Consider the following 20,290-nt stretch of genomic DNA (forward strand, 5'->3'; position numbering starts at 1 on the left):
GGCTCCAGTATAACAGTATAACAGTATGTCTAGTCAGTAGGGCTCCAGTATAACAGTATGTCTAGTCAGTAGGGCTCCAGTATAACAGTATGTCTAGTCAGTAGGGCTCCAGTATAAACAGTATGTCTAGTCAGTAGGGCTCCAGTATAACAGTATGTCTAGTCAGTAGGGCTCCAGTATAACAGTATAACAATATGTCTAGTCAGTAGGGCTCCAGTATAACAGTATGTCTAGTCAGTAGGGCTCCAGTATAACAGTATAACAGTATGTCTAGTCAGTAGGGCTCCAGTATAACAGTATGTCTAGTCAGTAGGGCTCCAGTATAACAGTATGTCTAGTCAGTAGGGCTCCAGTATAACAGTATGTCTAGTCAGTAGGGCTCCAGTATAACAGTATGTCTAGTCAGTAGGGCTCCAGTATAACAGTATGTCTAGTCAGTAGGGCTCCAGTATAACAGTATAACAGTATGTCTAGTCAGTAGGGCTCCAGTATAACAGTATGTCTAGTCAGTAGGGCTCCAGTATAACAGTATGTCTAGTCAGTAGGGCTCCAGTATAACAGTATGTCTAGTCAGTAGGGCTCCATAACAGTGTAACAGTATGTCTAGTCAGTAGGGCTCCAGTATAACAGTATGTCTAGTCAGTAGGGCTCCAGTATAACAGTATGTCTAGTCAGTAGGGCTCCAGTATAACAGTATGTCTAGTCAGTAGGGCTCCAGTATAACAGTATGTCTAGTCAGTAGGGCTCCAGTATAACAGTATGTCTAGTCAGTAGGGCTCCAGTATAACAGTATGTCTAGTCAGTAGGGCTCCAGTATAACAGTATGTCTAGTCAGTAGGGCTCCAGTATAACAGTATGTCTAGTCAGTAGGGCTCCAGTATAACAGTATGTCTAGTCAGTAGGGCTCCAGTATAACAGTATGTCTAGTCAGTAGGGCTCCAGTATAACAGTATGTCTAGTCAGTAGGGCTCCAGTATAACAGTATGTCTCTAGTCAGTAGGGCTCCAGTAAAACAGTATGTCTAGTCAGTAGGGCTCCAGTATAACAGTATGTCTAGTCAGTAGGGCTCCAGTATAACAGTATAACAGTATGTCTAGTCAGTAGGGCTCCAGTATAACAGTATGTCTAGTCAGTAGGGCTCCAGTATAACAGTATAACATTATGTCTAGTCAGTAGGGCTCCAGTATAACAGTATGTCAGTAGGGCTCCAGTATAACAGTATGTCTAGTCAGTAGGGCTCCAGTATAACAGTATAACAGTATGTCTAGTCAGCAGGGCTCCAGTATAACAGTATGTCTAGTCAGTAGGGCTCCAGTATAACAGTATGTCTAGTCAGTAGGGCTCTAGTATAACAGTGTAACAGTATGTCTAGTCAGTAGGGCTCCAGTATAACAGTATGTCTAGTCAGTAGGGCTCCAGTATAACAGTGTAACAGTATGTCTAGTCAGTAGGGCTCCAGTATAACAGTATGTCTAGTCAGTAGGGCTCCAGTGTAACAGTATAACAGTATGTCTAGTCAGTAGGGCTCCAGTATAACAGTATGTCTAGTCAGCAGGGCTCCAATATAACAGTATGTCTAGTCAGTAGGGCTCCAGTATAACAGTGTAACAGTATGTCTAGTCAGTAGGGCTCCAGTATAACAGTGTAACAGTATGTCTAGTCAGTAGGGCTCCAGTATAACAGTGTAACAGTATGTCTAGTCAGTAGGGCTCCAGTATAACAGTATGTCTAGTCAGTAAGGCTCCAGTATAACAGTATGTCTAGGTCAGTAGGGCTCCAGTATAACAGTATGTCTAGTCAGTAGGGCTCCAGTATAACAGTATGTCTAGTCAGTAGGGCTCCAGTATAACAGTATGTCTAGTCAGTAGGGCTCCAGTATAACAGTATGTCTAGTCAGTAGGGCTCCAGTATAACAGTATGTCTAGTCAGTAGGGCTCCAGTATAACAGTATAACAGTATGTCTAGTCAGTAGGGCTCCAGTATAACAGTATGTCTAGTCAGTAGGGCTCCAGTATAACAGTATGTCTAGTCAGTAGGGCTCCAGTATAACAGTATGTCTAGTCAGTAGGGCTCCAGTAAAACAGTATAACAGTATGTCTAGTCAGTAGGGCTCCAGTATATAACAGTATGTCTAGTCAGTAGGGCTCCAGTATAACAGTATGTCTAGTCAGTAGGGCTCCAGTATAACAGTATGTCTAGTCAGTAGGGCTCCAGTATAACAGTATGTCTAGTCAGTAGGGCTCCAGTATAACAGTATGTCTAGTCAGTAGGGCTCCAGTATAACAGTATAACAGTATTTCTAGTCAGTAGGGCTCCAGTATAACAGTATGTCTAGTCAGTAGGGCTCCAGTAAAACAGTATGTCTAGTCAGTAGGGCTCCAGTAAAACAGTATGTCTAGTCAGTAGGGCTCCAGTATAACAGTATGTCTAGTCAGTAGGGCTCCAGTATGTCTAGTCAGTAGGGCTCCAGTATAACAGTATGTCTAGTCAGTAGGGCTCCAGTATAACAGTATGTCTAGTCAGTAGGGCTCCAGTATAACAGTATGTCTAGTCAGTAGGGCTCCAGTATAACAGTATAACAGTATGTCTAGTCAGTAGGGCTCCAGTAAAACAGTATGTCTAGTCAGTAGGGTTCCAGTATAACAGTATGTCTAGTCAGTAGGGCTCCAGTATAACAGTATAACAGTATGTCTAGTCAGTAGGGCTCCAGTATAACAGTATGTCTAGTCAGTAGGGCTCCAGTATAACAGTATGTCTAGTCAGTAGGGCTCCAGTATAACAGTATGTCTAGTCAGCAGGGCTCCAGTATAACAGTATGTCTAGTCAGGGGCTCCAGTATAACAGTATGTCTAGTCAGTAGGGCTCCAGTATAACAGTATAACAGTATGTCTAGTCAGTAGGGCTCCAGTATAACAGTATGTCTAGTCAGTAGGGCTCCAGTATAACAGTATGTCTAGTCAGTAGGGCTCCAGTATAACAGTATGTCTAGTCAGTAGGGCTCCAGTATAACAGTATGTCTAGTCAGTAGGGCTCCAGTATAACAGTATGTCTAGTCAGTAGGGCTCCAGTATAACAGTATAACAGTATGTCTAGTCAGTAGGGCTCCAGTATAACAGTATGTCTAGTCAGTAGGGCTCCAGTATAACAGTATGTCTAGTCAGTAGGGCTCCAGTATAACAGTATGTCTAGTCAGTAGGGCTCCAGTAAAACAGTATAACAGTATGTCTAGTCAGTAGGGCTCCAGTAAAACAGTATAACAGTATGTCTAGTCAGTAGGGCTCCAGTATAACAGTATGTCTAGTCAGTAGGGCTCCAGTATAACAGTATGTCTAGTCAGTAGGGCTCCAGTATAACAGTATGTCTAGTCAGTAGGGCTCCTGTATAACAGTATAACAGTATGTCTAGTCAGTAGGGCTCCAGTATAACAGTATGTCTAGTCAGTAGGGCTCCAGTATAACAGTATGTCAGTATTCAGTCAGTAGGGCTCCAGTATAACAGTATGTCTAGTCAGCAGGGCTCCAGTATAACAGTATGTCTAGTCAGTAGGGCTCCAGTAAAACAGTATGTCTAGTCAGTAGGGCTCCAGTATAACAGTATGTCTAGTCAGTAGGGCTCCAGTATAACAGTATAACAATATGTCTAATCAGTAGGGCTCCAGTATAACAGTATGTCTAGTCATTAGGGCTCTAGTATAACAGTGTAACAGTATGTCTAGTCAGTAGGGCTCCAGTGTAACAGTATGTCTAGTCATTAGGGCTCTAGTATAACAGTGTAACAGTATGTCTCGTCAGTAGGGCTCCAGTAAAACAGTATGTCTAGTCAGTAGGGCTCCAGTATAACAGTATGTCTAGTCAGTAGGGCTCCAGTATAACAGTATGTCTAGTCAGTAGGGCTCCAGTATAACAGTATAACAGTATGTCTAGTCAGCAGGGCTCCAGTATAACAGTATGTCTAGTCAGCAGGGCTCCAGTATAACAGTATAACAGTATGTCTAGTCAGCAGGGCTCCAGTATAACAGTATAACAGTATGTCTAGTCAGTAGGGCTCCAGTATAACAGTATGTCTAGTCAGTAGGGCTCCAGTATAACAGTGTAACAGTATGTCTAGTCAGTAGGGCTCCAGTATAACAGTATGTCTAGTCAGTAGGGCTCCAGTGTAACAGTATAACAGTATGTCTAGTCAGTAGGGCTCCAGTATAACAGTATGTCTAGTCAGCAGGGCTCCAATATAACAGTATGTCTAGTCAGTAGGGCTCCAGTATAACAGTGTAACAGTATGTCTAGTCAGTAGGGCTCCAGTATAACAGTGTAACAGTATGTCTAGTCAGTAGGGCTCCAGTATAACAGTGTAACAGTATGTCTAGTCAGTAGGGCTCCAGTGTAACAGTATGTCTAGTCAGTAAGGCTCCAGTATAACAGTATGTCTAGGTCAGCAGGGCTCCAGTATAACAGTATGTCTAGTCAGTAGGGCTCCAGTATAACAGTATGTCTAGTCAGTAGGGCTCCAGTATAACAGTATGTCTAGTCAGTAGGGCTCCAGTATAACAGTATGTCTAGTCAGTAGGGCTCCAGTATAACAGTATAACAGTATGTCTAGTCAGTAGGGCTCCAGTATAACAGTATGTCTAGTCAGTAGGGCTCCAGTATAACAGTATGTCTAGTCAGTAGGGCTCCAGTATAACAGTATGTCTAGTCAGTAGGGCTCCAGTAAAACAGTATAACAGTATGTCTAGTCAGTAGGGCTCCAGTAAAACAGTATAACAGTATGTCTGGTCAGTAGGGCTCCAGTATAACAGTATGTCTAGTCAGTAGGGCTCCAGTATAACAGTATGTCTAGTCAGTAGGGCTCCAGTATAACAGTATAACAGTATGTCTAGTCAGTAGGGCTCCAGTATAACAGTATGTCTAGTCAGTAGGGCTCCAGTATAACAGTATAACAGTATTTCTAGTCAGTAGGGCTCCAGTATAACAGTATGTCTAGTCAGTAGGGCTCCAGTAAAACAGTATGTCTAGTCAGTAGGGCTCCAGTAAAACAGTATGTCTAGTCAGTAGGGCTCCAGTATAACAGTATGTCTAGTCAGTAGGGCTCCATTATAACAGTATGTCTAGTCAGTAGGGCTCCAGTATAACAGTATGTCTAGTCAGTAGGGCTCCAGTATAACAGTATGTCTAGTCAGTAGGGCTCCAGTATAACAGTATGTCTAGTCAGTAGGGCTCCAGTATAACTGTATGTCTAGTCAGTAGGGCTCCAGTATAACAGTATAACAGTATGTCTAGTCAGCAGGGCTCCAGTAAAACAGTATGTCTAGTCAGTAGGGCTCCAGTATAACAGTATGTCTAGTCAGTAGGGCTCCAGTATAACAGTATAACAGTATGTCTAGTCAGTAGGGCTCCAGTATAACAGTATGTCTAGTCAGTAGGGCTCCAGTATAACAGTATGTCTAGTCAGTAGGGCTCCAGTATAACAGTATGTCTAGTCAGCAGGGCTCCAGTATAACAGTATGTCTAGTCAGCAGGGCTCCAGTATAACAGTATGTCTAGTCAGTAGGGCTCCAGTATAACAGTATAACAGTATGTCTAGTCAGCAGGGCTCCAGTATAACAGTATGTCTAGTCAGTACGGCTCCAGTATAACAGTATGTCTAGTCAGTAGGGCTCCAGTATAACAGTATAACAGTATGTCTAGTCAGCAGGGCTCCAGTATAACAGTATAACAGTATGTCTAGTCAGCAGGGCTCCAGTATAACAGTATAACAGTATGTCTAGTCAGTAGGGCTCCAGTATAACAGTATGTCTAGTCAGCAGGGCTCCAGTACAGTGTAACGTTGTGTTTCCGTATTCTCCCTGACTGTCACCAATGGATCTAGTTCCTCCTGTAAGGAACACAGTGGAGAGGAGTGGTAGATTCATGTCCAGATTCCTCACTCAGAACCTCAGAGAATGGTTGTCGTGGTTGCAGTCGCTTTATACAGTACTCCTCTTCACAAAATAACCAAATTAAAACGTGGCAATAATTGATACTACAATTAAATTAGTCCTCAGAGAGATGGGACAGTAGTTTAAATGGTGGGTAAGTCCTGGGAGAGATGGGACAGTAGTTTAAGTGGTGGGTAAGTCCTGGGAAAGCTGGGACAGGGACAGTAGTTTAAGTGGTGGGTAAGTCCTGAGAGAGATGGGACAGTAGTTTAAGTGGTGGGTAAGTCCTGGGAGAGATGGGACAGGGACAGTAGTTTAAGTGGTGCGTAAGTCCTGGGAGAGATGGGACAGGGACAGTTTTAAGTGGTGGGTAAGTCCTGGGAGAGATGGGACAGGTTTAAGTGGTGGGTAAGTCCTGGGAGAGATGGGACAGTAGTTTAAGTGGTGGGTAAGTCCTGGGAGAGATGGGACAGGGACAGTAGTTTAAATGCTGGGTAATTCCTCAGAGAGATGGGACAGTAGTTTAAATGCTGGGTAAGTCCTCAGAGAGATGGGACAGGGAGGGTAAAATAGTACAAAGTGCTGTTTCAGTTTAGTATGTAGCGGTAGAACAACAATGTGAAGTCCTTGAACTCTGGGAAGGAAAGAGGCAACTTCCAGATCTTTCCTGTCGGTGGTCATTGTTAGCAGTGTTTACTATCGACACACAGGAACACAGTAGTGTTGATCATGTTGAAGGAGACCTGTATCTGAAGGAGACCTGTAATCTGCTCTCTCTCTCTCTCTCTCTCTCTCTCTCTCTCGCTCTCTCTCTCTCTCTCTCGCTCTCGCTCTCTTTCTCTCTCTCCTCTCTCTCTCTTGATCAATGCAAAGGGCTTTATTGGCATTGGAAAAATATGTTTACATTTTTATTTTTACAATACAGGTTGTATTTACAATGTTTGTTCTCCACTGGTTGTCCTTTTCTCATGGCAACGGGCCACAAATCTTGCTCCTGTGATGATACATTGCTGTATTCCACCTAACAGTTCTGGGAGTTTATCGATGTATGATTATTTTATAATTCTTTATGGGTAATAATGTAATAGTGTAATCTGAGGGAAATGCGTGTCTCAAATATGGTCATAGAGGAAGTGTAGCTCAGTTTCCACCTCATTTTGTGGGCAGTGGGTACATAGCTTGTCATCCCAGGTCTGCCAATGGAGGCCTCTCTCAATACAACTCCCCAAATACAGGTGTACCAAGCTTGTAGCGTTTTACCCACAAAGACTCGATCAATGTGGGGCGGCAGGGTAGCCTAGTGGTTAGAGCGTTGGACTAGTAACCGGAAGGTTGCAAGTTCAAACCCCTAAGTTGACAAGGTACAAATCTGTCGTTCTGCCCCTGAACAGGCAGTTAACCCACTGTTCCTAGGCTGTCATTGAAAATAAGAATTTGTTCTTAACTGACTTGCCTAGGTAAATAAAGGTAAAGTAAAAAAATGTCAAAGGTGTTTCAACCAGGTACTGAGTAAAGGGTCTGAATGTGATATCCAGGGGGGGTTTTAAGTTGCAAAATTTCCTAAAAACCCATTTTTGCTTTGTCATTATGAGGTATTGTGATGTCATTATGAGGTATCGTGATGTCATTATGAGGTATCGCGATGTCATTATGAGGTATTGTGATGTCATTATAAGGTATCGTGATGTCATTATGAGGTATTGTGATGTCATTATGAGGTTTTGTGATGTCATTATGAGGTATCGTGATGTCATTATGAGGTATTGTGATGTCATTATGAGGTATCGTGATGTCATTATGAGGTATTGTGTGTAGACTGATGAGTGAAAACACTATTTAATCCATTTTAGAACAAGGCTGTAACGTAACAAAATGTGGACAAAGTCAAGGGATCTGACTACTTTCCAAATGCACTGTAGATGTTGAAGAGGGTTTGAAGAGAACTGCATCCCTGTCTCATCCCACAACCCTGAGGAAAGACATCTGTGTGTTTTATTGCCTATTTTAACTGCACACTTGTATGTGTACATACATTTTATAATGTCGTATGTCCCCCCCAACACTGCTTTTCATCAGTTTGTATAGCAGACCCTCATTCCAAATTGAGTTAAAAGCTTTTTTTGAAGTAAAAGCGTGAGAATATTGTTTTGTTTTGTTTGTTTGTCAATAAGGGTATGCATGGTGTATATGTGATCTGTCATATGGTATTTTGGTAAGAGGCCAATTTCACATTTCCTCCGGACATTGTTTTCACTGAGGAAATGTCTTTCTCTCTCACGTCTTGGCCTTCTTCACCCTTCTCTGGATGGGGGTCCCACTGTTAGGCCTGTGTCAACACCCTGGGTTGGCCCTCTATCTCTGTGTATAAACCCTGTGTTTATCTAGAGGTCCCAGGTTTCACACAGAGACCCACAGGGCAGCCCTGGACAATACAAGGCATGGTGATTGACCCCTCAGGACCTGGTCTGAATCACACCACCAGGAGCCCTGGACAATACAAGGCAAGGTGATTGACCCATCAGGACCTGGTCTGAATCACACCACCAGGAGCCCAGACAATACACAAGCAGCGCACACCACACCTCAGACAATATCTAGTAAATCTCTGAGGCTGTCTTTGAAAGGAGTGGCCCCCCGTCCATAGAGTGCCGGTGTGAGGCAGGTTACCCTCCAGGACCAGGACAATACGAGGCAGGCTGATTGACCACACAGGTCTGGTCTGAATCACACCTACAGAGGTTCAGGACAATATGGGGCAGGTTACCCCCCAGGACCTGAACAAAGGCAGACAGGCAGGCTGACAAACCCCTCCAGCCTGGACCTCAGGATGTCAAGATGTCTCAGACAATATGTAGGGAAACACTGTGTTGCTTCTCTGAGTGAGACTGGGCTTAGGGACCCCTATAGGCTGTCCTTGTTCATAGCCCACTCTACCCAGGTTTAGGGACCCCTACAGGCTGTCCTTGTACATAGTTAGACCAACAGGCGTACACACCATGCCTAAGATATCTACGGAAAATACTGAGTCTCAGAGCCTGTCCTTGAAAGGAGAAGACGACATTAGGTGGGAATACTGCGCTGCGAGAAGGGGTTGGGAACCATACAATTCACGGACCACCACTGCTTCTCAACGCTCTCTTCCCACCTCTTCCCACCTCAGACCCACTCATTGTTTGTTTTCTGTAAAGCCACGCTGGACGAAACGTTATGTCATTCATCCATCCAGCTGGTGTAGTTGCCTGCTTTCATTCCCCAGGTGGTGAAGGAAGAAACTATTTTATCATGAGGTGTTTGGAAAACAGCTAAATGAAAGGTCTATTTTTATTTAACTAGGCAAGTCAGTTAAGAACAAAGTTCTATTTACAATGACGGCCTACCAGAAGGCCCCTGTAGGGTCGGGGGCCTGGGATTTAAAAAAATAAATAATACAATATAAATATAGGACAAAACACACATCACGACAGAGAGACCTAAGACAACAATACAACATGGTAGCAACACAACATGGTAGAAGCACAAAACATGGTACAAACTTTATTGGCCACAGACAACAGCACAAAGGGCAAGAAGGTAGAGACAACAATACATCACACAAAGCAGCCACAACTGTCAGTAAGAGTGTCCATGATTGAGTCTTTGAATGAAGAGATGGAGACAAAACGGTCCAGTTTGAGTATTTGTACCTGGGTCCTTCTCACGCATTCACCAGCAGAGAGATAATGGATGAGACTACAATAGGATTGTTCTTATCCTTATCAGTGTCTCATGACAGAGAGAGTGATAAAGTGTGTTTGGAAAGTGTGAAAGGTAAACAAAGCACTTGCAGGGGTAACATCAATAACTTAGACATGTGTATGTTGCTGCCTTTCGATTCACAGTACAACACAATACACCAGAGATCATCATCTAGATCCAGCTGGAGTGGATGGACGGGGGCCGGAACATAGTAATAAAATAATTGTTAGGGCCTCCCGAGTGGCGCAGAGATCTAAGGCACTGGATCGCAGTGCTTGAGGCGTCACTACAGCCCCGGGTTCGATCCCAGGCTGTGTCACAGCCAATCGTGACTGGGACACCCATGAGGCGGCGCATAATTGGCCCAGCACTGTCTGGGTTAGGGGAGGGTTTGGCCAGCCGGGATTTCCTTGTCCCATTGCGCTCTAGTGACTCCTTGTGGTGGGTCGGGTGCCTGAAAGCTGACTTCGGTTGCCAGTTGGACGGTGTTTCCTCTGACACATTGGTGCGGCTGGCTTCCGGGTTAAGTGGGCAGTGTGAAGAAGCAGTGCCGCTTGGCAGGGTTGTATTTCGAAGAACACATGGCTCTCGACCTTTGCCTCTCCCGAGTACGTAGGGGAGTTGCAGCGATGGAACAAGACTGTAACTAGTACTATAATCAATGTGTTGATAGAACATGTTTGACCAGAGCTAGTACTATAATCAATGTGTTGATATAATGTGTTTGACCAGAGCTAGTACTACAATCAATGTGTTGATAGAACATCAGTAGTGTTTGACCAGAGCTAGTACTATAATCAATGTGTTGATAGAACGTGTTTGACCAGAGCTAGTACTATAATCAATGTGTTGATAGAACATCAGTAGTGTTTGACCAGAGCTAGTACTATAATCAATGTGTTGATAGTAAGTACAACTAAATGCATGCTTTTCAATCGATCACTGCCCGCACCTGCTCGTCCGTCCAGCATCACTACATTTAGTTTTACTTGCGTTTAAGAGCAGTTGGAGGCCACGGAAGGAGAGTTGTATGGCATTGAAGCTCGTCTGGAGGTTAGTTAACACAGTGTCCAAAGAGAGGCCAGAAGTATACAGAATGGTGTCATCTGCGTAGAGTTGGATCAGAGAATCACCAGCAGCAAGAGCGACATCATTGATGTATACAGAGAAGAGAGTCGGCCCGAGAATTTAACCCAGTGGCACCCCCATAGAGACTGCCAGAGGTCCGGACAACAAGCCCTCCGATTTAACACACTAAGCTCTATCAGATAAGTAGTTGGTAAACCAGGCGAGGTCAATCATTTCAGAAACCAAGGCTGTCGAGTCTGCCAATAAGAATGTTGTAATTTTTTGAAAGAGAGGGCCCAGATTGTCTAGCCCAGCTGATTTGTACGGATCCTGATTTTGCAGCTCTTTCAGAACATCAGCTATCTGGATATGGGTGAAGGAGAAATGGTGGGGGCCTGGGCGGGTTGCTGTGGAGGGTGCTGGGCAGTTGAACGGGGTAGGGGTAGCCAGGTGGAAAGCATGGCCAGCCGTAGAGAAATGCTTATTGAAATTCTCAATATACACGGCTGTGACTATAACCGAAGAGAATTCTCTTGGGAGGTAATACGGTTGGCATTTGATTGTGAGGTATTCTAGGTCGGGTGAACAAAAGGACTTGAGTTCCTGTACGTTATCACAATCACACTATGAGTAGTTAATCATGAAACATACACCCTGCCTTTCTTCCTGGAGAGATATTTAGTCCTGTCTGCATGATGTACTGAGAACTCAGCTGGCTGTCTGGACGATGACAATATATCTGAAGAGAGCCTTGATTTTGTGAAACAAAGTATGTTGCAGTCCCTGATGTCTCCCTGGAGAGAGATCCTCGCCCTGAGCTCATCTACTTTATTGTCCAGAGACTGAACATTAGTTATTTCCGGCTGTATGTAATAACACAAAAAAAAAAACTTTCTTGTCTGATAATGTAAAAAAACAAAAAACAATGTTGCTTAGGAGCTAGAAACAGAGCTGCCATGTCTGTCAGCGTCATTTCAGTTGAATGTATTAATTTGTACAACTGACTTGGTTTCCCCCTTTCCCTACTTATGGCCTACTCCATGCTAATAGGAGTACAGGCAGAGCTGCCACTGAGAAACTCTAACTAACCCTAATCAACTCTAACTCTGTAGCTGAGCATAAAATATTTACATCACATGTCTCTATGTCTCTATTGTTGCTCCTTGGGCAGCAGGATGTGAGGAATGTGGTCGTGTCTGTACAATGTCCTGTCCATCCAGAAAACAACTGGATTATCATGAAGTCCATTAAGTGATGTTTGTGAAATCATCCTAGTGCTCTTCTCTCAGCGCCCGAAAGAATGAATGTGGTTTGGTCTGTCTCTTATGTCACAGCCTCTCTAGAACGTGTCAGAGTCTTTATGAATCTCTCACCGTTTCTAAATACCTCTATTGTGAAGGAGGACAATGACTAAAATAAGTAGCTAGGGCTTTTTGTCATTTTCTGAAAAGTGGTGGAGGCCTAATAGCATTTTCCATGGGAAATTACCCTCAAACAGTGTGTCTAAAATTACCCCCCCCCTCAGTGGTTAGTAACAACCTCACACTGTAGATTGAATAGTACTGCAACATTTTGCCTGAGAGACCAATGTGAGAAATGTCCATCATAAGAGAGCTATGCTGCTGGGCTCACCTTTTAGCCTGCGGTCCATAAGTATCAATCACAGCTGTCCTGCTGGGCCCACCTTCTAGCCTGCAGCCATAAGAGTCAATCAGAGCTGTCCTGCTGTGCGGAGGCTTCTGGGAAACACAGCTCTTATGATCAGCGTTTCTCACTTTGGTCTCAGGCAAAACTGTGAGGGAGCTACAAACCAATGGAATAGCCTGGAGGAATGATATGTAGAATGAGGGGAGAGAAGGCTGAGGTAATGTCAGAAACACCAAGAGGGAGCTACAAACCACTGGGATATTTGTATGAAACCTCAGAGGTTAAATAATAAGCTGATTTGTTTATTTGTATAAACAGAACTAGAACAGTGGATATTGTTAACATTGAGGAAAGCCCTAACATGGTCAGCTCTCCTTCTGTCTGTCTATACACACCATCCTATATAACGGCTGTCTATACACACCATCCTATATAACTACTGTCTATACTGTCTATATACACCATCCTATATAACTACTGTCTATACACACCCTCCTATATAACTACTGTCTATACACACCATATAACTACTGTCTATATAACTACTGTCTATATAACTGTCTATACACACCATCCTATATAACTACTGTCTATACACACCATCCTATATAACTACTGTCTATACTGTCTATACACACCATCCTATATAACTACTGTCTATACACACCATCCTATATAACTACTGTCTATACACACCATCCTATATAACTACTGTCTATACTGTCTATACACAACATCCTCTATAACTACTGTCTATGCACACCATCCTTTATAACTACTGTCTATACACACCATCCTATATAACTACTGTCTATACGCACCATCCTATATGACTACTGTCTATACACACCATCCTATATAACTACTGTCTATACACACCATCCTATATAACTACTGTCTATACACACCATCCTTTATAACTACTGTCTATACACACCATCTTATATAACTACTGTCTACACACATCCTATATAACTACTGTCTATAAACTAACTACTGTCTATACACCATCCTATATAACTACTGTCTATCCTATATAAACTACTGTCAATACACACCATCCTATATAACTACTGTCTATACACACCATCCTATTATAACTACTGTCTATACACACCATCCTGTATAACTACTGTCTATACACACCATCCTATATAACTACTGTCTACACACACCATCCTATATAACTACTGTCTATACACTCCATCCTATATAACTACTTATATATGAGGGTGTGTATAGACAGTAGTTATATAGGATGGTGTGTATAGACAGTATAGACAGTAGTTATATAGGAGGGTGTGTATAGACAGTAGTTATATAGGAGGGTGTGTATAGACAGGATAGACAGTAGTTATATAGGATGGTGTGTATAGACAGTGATTATATAGGATGGTGTGTATAGACAGTAGTTATATAGGAGGGTGTGTATAGACAGTATATAACAGTAGTTATATAGGATCCTGTATAACTACTATATAGACTAGTATAGATAACAGTAGTTATAGAGGATGGTGTGTATAGACAGTAGTTATAGAGGATGGTGTATATAAACAGTGTTATATAGGATGGTGTATAGACAGTAGTTATATAGGATGGTGTGTATAGACAGTAGTTATAATAGGATGGTGTGTATAGACAGTAGTTATAGAGGATGGTGTGTATAGACAGTATAGACAGTAGTTCTATAGGATGGTGTGTATAGACAGTAGTTATAGAGGATGGTGTGTATAGACAGTATAGACAGTAATTATATAGGATGGTGTGTATAGACAGTAGTTATATAGGATGGTGTATATAGACAGTAGTTATATAGGATGGTCTGTATAGACAGTAGTTATATAGGATGGTGTGTATAGACAGTATAGACAGTAGTTATATAGTAGGGTGTGTATAGACAGTAGTTATATAGGATGGTGTATATAGACCGCAGTTATATAGGATGGTGTGTATAGACAGTAGTTATATAGGATGGTGTGTATAGACAGTATAGACAGTAGTTATATAGGAGGTTGTGTATAGACAGTAGTTATATAGGAGGGTGTGTATAGACAGTAGTTATATAGGATGGTGTGTATAGACAGTAGTTATAAAGGATGGTGTGTATAGACAGTAGTTATATAGGATGGTGTGTATAGACAGTATAGACAGTAGTTATACAGGAGGGTGTGTATAGACAGTAGTTATATAGGATGGTGTGTATAGACAGTAGTTATATAGGATGGTGTGTATAGACAGTATAGACAGTAGTTATATAGGATGGTGTGTATAAACAGTAGTTATATAGCATGGTGTGTATAGACAGTAGTTATATAGGATGGTGTGTATAGACAGTAGTTATATAGGATGGTGTGTATAGACAGTAGTTATATAGGATGGTGTGTATAGACAGTATAGACAGTAATTATATAGGAGGGTGTGTATAGACACTAGTTATATAGGATGGTGTGTATAGACAGTAGTAGTTATATAGACAGTAGTTATATAGGATGGTGTGTATAGACAGTAGTTATATAGGATGGTGTGTATAGACAGTATATACAGTAGTTATATAGGATGGTGTGTATAGACAGTAGTTATATAGGATGGTGTGTATAGACAGTAGTTAAATAGGATGGTGTGTATAGACAGTAGTTATATAGGATGGTGTGTATAGACAGTATATACAGTAGTTATATAGGATGGTGTGTATAGACAGTAGTTATACAGGATGGTGTGTATAGACAGTAGTTATATAGGATGGTGTGTATAGACAGTATAGACAGTAGTTATATAGGATGGTGTGTATAGACAGTAGTTATATAGGATGGTGTGTATAGACAGTATAGACAGTCGTTATATAGGATGGTGTGTATTGACAGTAGTTATATAGGATGGTTGTATAGACAGTATAGACAGTAGTTATACAGGATGGTGTGTATAGACAGTATAGACAGTAGTTATACAGGATGGTGTGTATAGACCGTATAGACAGTAGTTATATAGGATGGTGTGTATAGACAGTAGTTATATGGGATGGTGTGTATAGACAGTAGTTATATAGGAGGGTGTGTATAGACAGTAGTTATATAGGATGGTGTGTATAGACAGTAGTTATATAGGATGGTGTGTATAGACAGTATAGACAGTAGTTATATAGGAGGTGTGTATAGACAGTAGTTATATAGGATGGTGTGTATAGACAGTAGTTATATAGGATGGTGTGTATAGACAGTATAGACAGTAGTTATATAGGAGGTGTGTATAGACAGTAGTTATATAGGATGGTGTGTATAGACAGTTTAGTACAGTAGTTATATAGGAGGGTGTGTATAGACAGTAGTTATATAGGATGGTGTGTATAGAGAGTATAGACAGTAGTTATATAGGATGGTGTGTATAGACAGCAGTTATATAGGAGGGTGTGTATAGACAGTACAGACAGTAGTTATATAGGATAGTGTGTATAGACAGTAGTTATATAGGATGGTGTGTATATACAGTATAGACAGTAGTTATATAGGATGGTGTGTATAGACAGTAGTTATATAGGATGGTGTGTATAGACAGTATAGACAGTAGTTATATAGGATGGTGTGTATAAACAGTAGTTATATAGGATGGTGTGTATAGACAGTAGTTATATAGGATGGTGTGTATAGACAGTAGTTATATAGGATGGTGTATATAGACAGTAGTTATATAGGGTGGTGTGTATAGACAGTAGTTATATAGGATGGTGTGTATAGACAGTATAGACAGTAGTTATATAGGATGGTGTGTATAGACAGTATAGACAGTAGTTACATAGGATGGTGTGGATAGACAGTAGTTATATAGGATGGTGTGTATAGACAGTAGTTATATAGGATGGTGTGTATAGACAGTAGTTATATAGGATGGTGTGTATAGACAGTATAGACAGTAGTTATATAGGATGGTGTGTATAGACAGTAGTTATATAAGATGGTGTGTATAGACAGTAGTTATATAGGATGGTGTGTATAGACAGTAGTTATATAGGATGGTGTGTATAGACAGTATAGACAGTAGTTATATAGGATGGTGTGTATTGACAGTAGTTATATAGGATGGTGTGTATAGACAGTATAGACAGTAGTTATATAGGATGGTGTGTATAGACAGTATAGACAGTAGTTATACAGGATGGTGTGTATAGACAGTATAGACAGTAGTTATATAGGATGGTGTGTATAGACAGTAGTTATATTGGATGGTGTGTATAGACAGTATAGACAGTAGTTATATAGGATGGTGTGTATAGACAGTAGTTATATGGGATGGTGTGTATAGACAGTAGTTATATAGGATGGTGTGTATAGACAGTATAGACAGTAGTTATATAGGAGGGTGTATATAGACAGTAGTTATATAGGATGGTGTGTATAGACAGTTTAGACAGTAGTTATATAGGAGGGTGTGTATAGACAGTAGTTATATAGGATGGTGTGTATAGAGAGTATAGACAGTAGTTATATAGGATGGTGTGTATAGACAGCAGTTATATAGGAGGGTGTGTATAGACAGTAGTTATATAGGAGGGTGTGTATAGACAGTACAGACAGTAGTTATATAGGATAGTGTGTATAGACAGTAGTTATATAGGATGGTGTGTATAGACAGTATAGACTGTAGTTATATAGGATGGTGTGTATAGACAGTAGTTATATAGGATGGTGTGTATAGACAGTATAGACAGTAGTTATATAGGATAGTGTGTATAGACAGTAGTTATATAGGATGGTGTGTATAGACAGTAGTTATATAGGATGGTGTGTATAGACAGTAGTTGTATAGGGTGGTGTGTATAGACAGTAGTTATATAGGATGGTGTGTATAGACAGTAGTTATATAGGATGGTGTGTATAGACAGTATAGACAGTAGTTATATAGGAGGGTGTGTATAGACAGTAGTTATATAGGATGGTGTATATAGACAGTATAGACAGTAGTTATATAGGATGGTGTGTATAGACAGTAGTTATATAGGATGGTGTGTATAGACAGTAGTTATATAGGATGGTGTGTATAGACAGTAGTTATATAGGATGGTGTGTATAGACAGTAGTTATATAGGATGGTGTGTATAGACAGTAGTTATACAGGATGGTGTGTATAGACAGTAGTTATATAGGATGGTGTGTATAGACAGTAGTTATATAGGGTGGTGTGTATAGACAGTAGTTATATAGGATGGTGTCTATAGACAGTATAGACAGCAGTTATATAGGATGGTGTGTATAGACAGTATAGACAGTAGTAATATAGGATGGTGTGTATAGACAGTAGTTATATAAGATGGTGTGTATACAAGCTTGGCAAACCTGTACTTGGAGAGTTTCTCCCATTCTCCTCTGCAGATCCTCTCACGCTCTGTCAGGTTGGATGGGGAGCGTTGCTGCTCAGATATTTTCAGGTCTCTCCAGAGATGTTCGATCGGGTTCAAGTCCGGGCTCTGGCTGGGCCAGTCAAAGACATTCAGAGACTAGTCCCGGAGCCACTCCTGCGTTGTCTTGGCTGTGTCGTTGTCCTGTTGGAAGGAGAACCTTCACCCCAGTCTGAGGTCCTGAGCGCACTGGAACAGGTTTTCATCAAGGATCACTTTGCTCAGTTTATCTTTCCCTCGATCCTGACTAGTCTCCCAGTCCCTGCCGCTGAAAAACATCCTCACAGCATGATGCTGCCACCACCATGCTTCACCGTAGGGATGGTGCCAGGTTTCCTCCAGACATGACGCTTGGCATTCAGGCCAAAGAGTTCTTTTTTAGTTTCATCAGACCAGAGAATCTTGTTTCTCATGGTCAGAGAGTCTTTTAGGTGCCTTCTGGCAAACTCCAAGCAGGCTGTCATGTGACTTACTGAGGAGTGCCTTCTGTCTGGCCGCTCTACCATAAAGGCCTGATTGGTGGAGTGCTGCAGAGATGGTTGTCCTTCTAGAAGGTTCTCCTATCTCCACAGAGGAACTCTTTAGCTCTGTCAGAGTGAACATCGGGGTTCTTTGTAACCTCCCTGACCAAGGCCCTTCTCCCCTGATTACTCAGTTTGGCCGGGCGACCAGCTCAAGGAAGAGTCTTAGTGGTTCCAAACGTCTTCCATTTAAGAATAATGTTCTTGGGGACTTTCAATGCTGCAGACATTTTTTTTGGTACCCTTCCCCAGATCTGTGCCTCGACAATTTCTTTGACCTCATGTCTTGGTTTTTGCTCTGACATGCAGTGTCAACTGTTGGACCTATAGACAGTTGTGTGCCTTTCCAAATAATGTCCAATCAATTGAATTTACCACAGGTGGACTCCAAGTTGGTGGACTCTATTTAAGTTGTAGAAATATCTCAAGGATGAGCTTAATTGAGTCTCATATCATATCAAAGGGTCTGAGTACTTATGTATGTAAATAAGGTATTTCTGGTTTTTATTTGTTAGAAATGTGCAAAAATGTCTAAAAAAACAGTTTTTGCTTTGTCATTATGGGGTATTGTGATGTCATTATGGGGTATTGTGATGTCATTATGGGGTATTGTGATGTCATTATGGGGGTATTGTGATGTCATTATGGGGGTATTGTAATGCCATTATGGGGGTATTGTGATGTCATTATGGTGTATTGTGATGTCATTATGGGGTATTGTGATGTCATTATGGGGTATTGTGATGTCATTATGGGGGTATTGTGATGTCATTATGGGGGTATTGTAATGCCATTATGGGGGTATTGTGATGTCATTATGGGGGTATTGTGATGTCATTATGGGGGTATTGTGATGTCATTATGGGGTATTGTGATGTTATTATGGGGGTATTGGGATGTTATTATGGGGGTATTGTAATGCCATTATGGGGGTATTGGGATGTCATTATGGGGGTATTGTGATGTCATTATGGGGGTATTGTGATGTCATTATGGGGGTATTGTAATGCCATTATGGGGGTATTGTGATGTCATTATGGGGTATTGTGATGTCATTATGGGGTATTGTGATGCCAATATGGGGTATTGTGATGTCATTATGGGGTATTGTGATGTTATTATGGGGTATTGTGATGTCATTATGGGGTATTGTGAAGTTATTATGGGGTATTGTAATGCCATTATGGGGTATTGTGATGTCATTATGGGGTATTGTGATGTTATTATGGGGTATTGTGATGCCAATATGGGGTATTGTGATGTCATTATGGGGTATTGTGATGTTATTATGGGGTATTGTGATGTCATTATGGGGTATTGTGATGTTATTATGGGGTATTGTAATGCCATTATGGGGTATTGTGATGTCATTATGGGGTATTGTGATGTTATTATGGGGTATTGTGATGTTATTATGGTGTATTGTGATGTCATTATGGGGTATTGTGATGTTATTATGGGGTATTGTGATGTCATTATGGGGTATTGTGATGTCATTATGGGGGTATTGTAATGCCATTATGGGGTATTGTGATGTCATTATGGGGTATTGTGATGTTATTATGGGGTATTGTGATGTTATTATGGGGTATTGTGATGTTATTATGGGGTATTGTGATGTTATTATGGGGGTATTGTAATGCCATTATGGGGGTATTGGGATGTCATTATGGGGTATTGTGATGTCATTATGGGGTATTGTGATGTTATTATGGGGTATTGTGATGTCATTATGGGGTATTGTGAAGTTATTATGGGGTATTGTAATGCCATTATGGGGTATTGTGATGTCATTATGGGGTATTGTGATGTTATTATGGGGTATTGTGATGTTATTATGGTGTATTGTGATGTCATTATGGGGTATTGTGATGTTATTATGGGGTATTGTGATGTCATTATGGGGTATTGTGATGTCATTATGGGGGTATTGTAATGCCATTATGGGGTATTGTGATGTCATTATGGGGTATTGTGATGTTATTATGGGGTATTGTGATGTCATTATGGGGTATTGTG

The 20,290-nt window shown here is 41.4% G+C and overlaps 1 protein-coding gene across 1 annotated transcript in view; it reads left to right on the top strand.

Annotated features, from left to right (window-relative positions):
- Nucleotides 1–20,290, top strand: part of LOC112238407 (vascular endothelial growth factor receptor 3-like) — a 192,023-nt gene that overhangs the window by 53,437 nt on the left and 118,296 nt on the right. The window lies entirely within an intron of this gene.

The sequence above is a fragment of the Oncorhynchus tshawytscha genome, linkage group LG08, assembly GCF_018296145.1.
Source record: "Oncorhynchus tshawytscha isolate Ot180627B linkage group LG08, Otsh_v2.0, whole genome shotgun sequence".
NCBI lineage: Eukaryota > Metazoa > Chordata > Actinopteri > Salmoniformes > Salmonidae > Oncorhynchus > Oncorhynchus tshawytscha.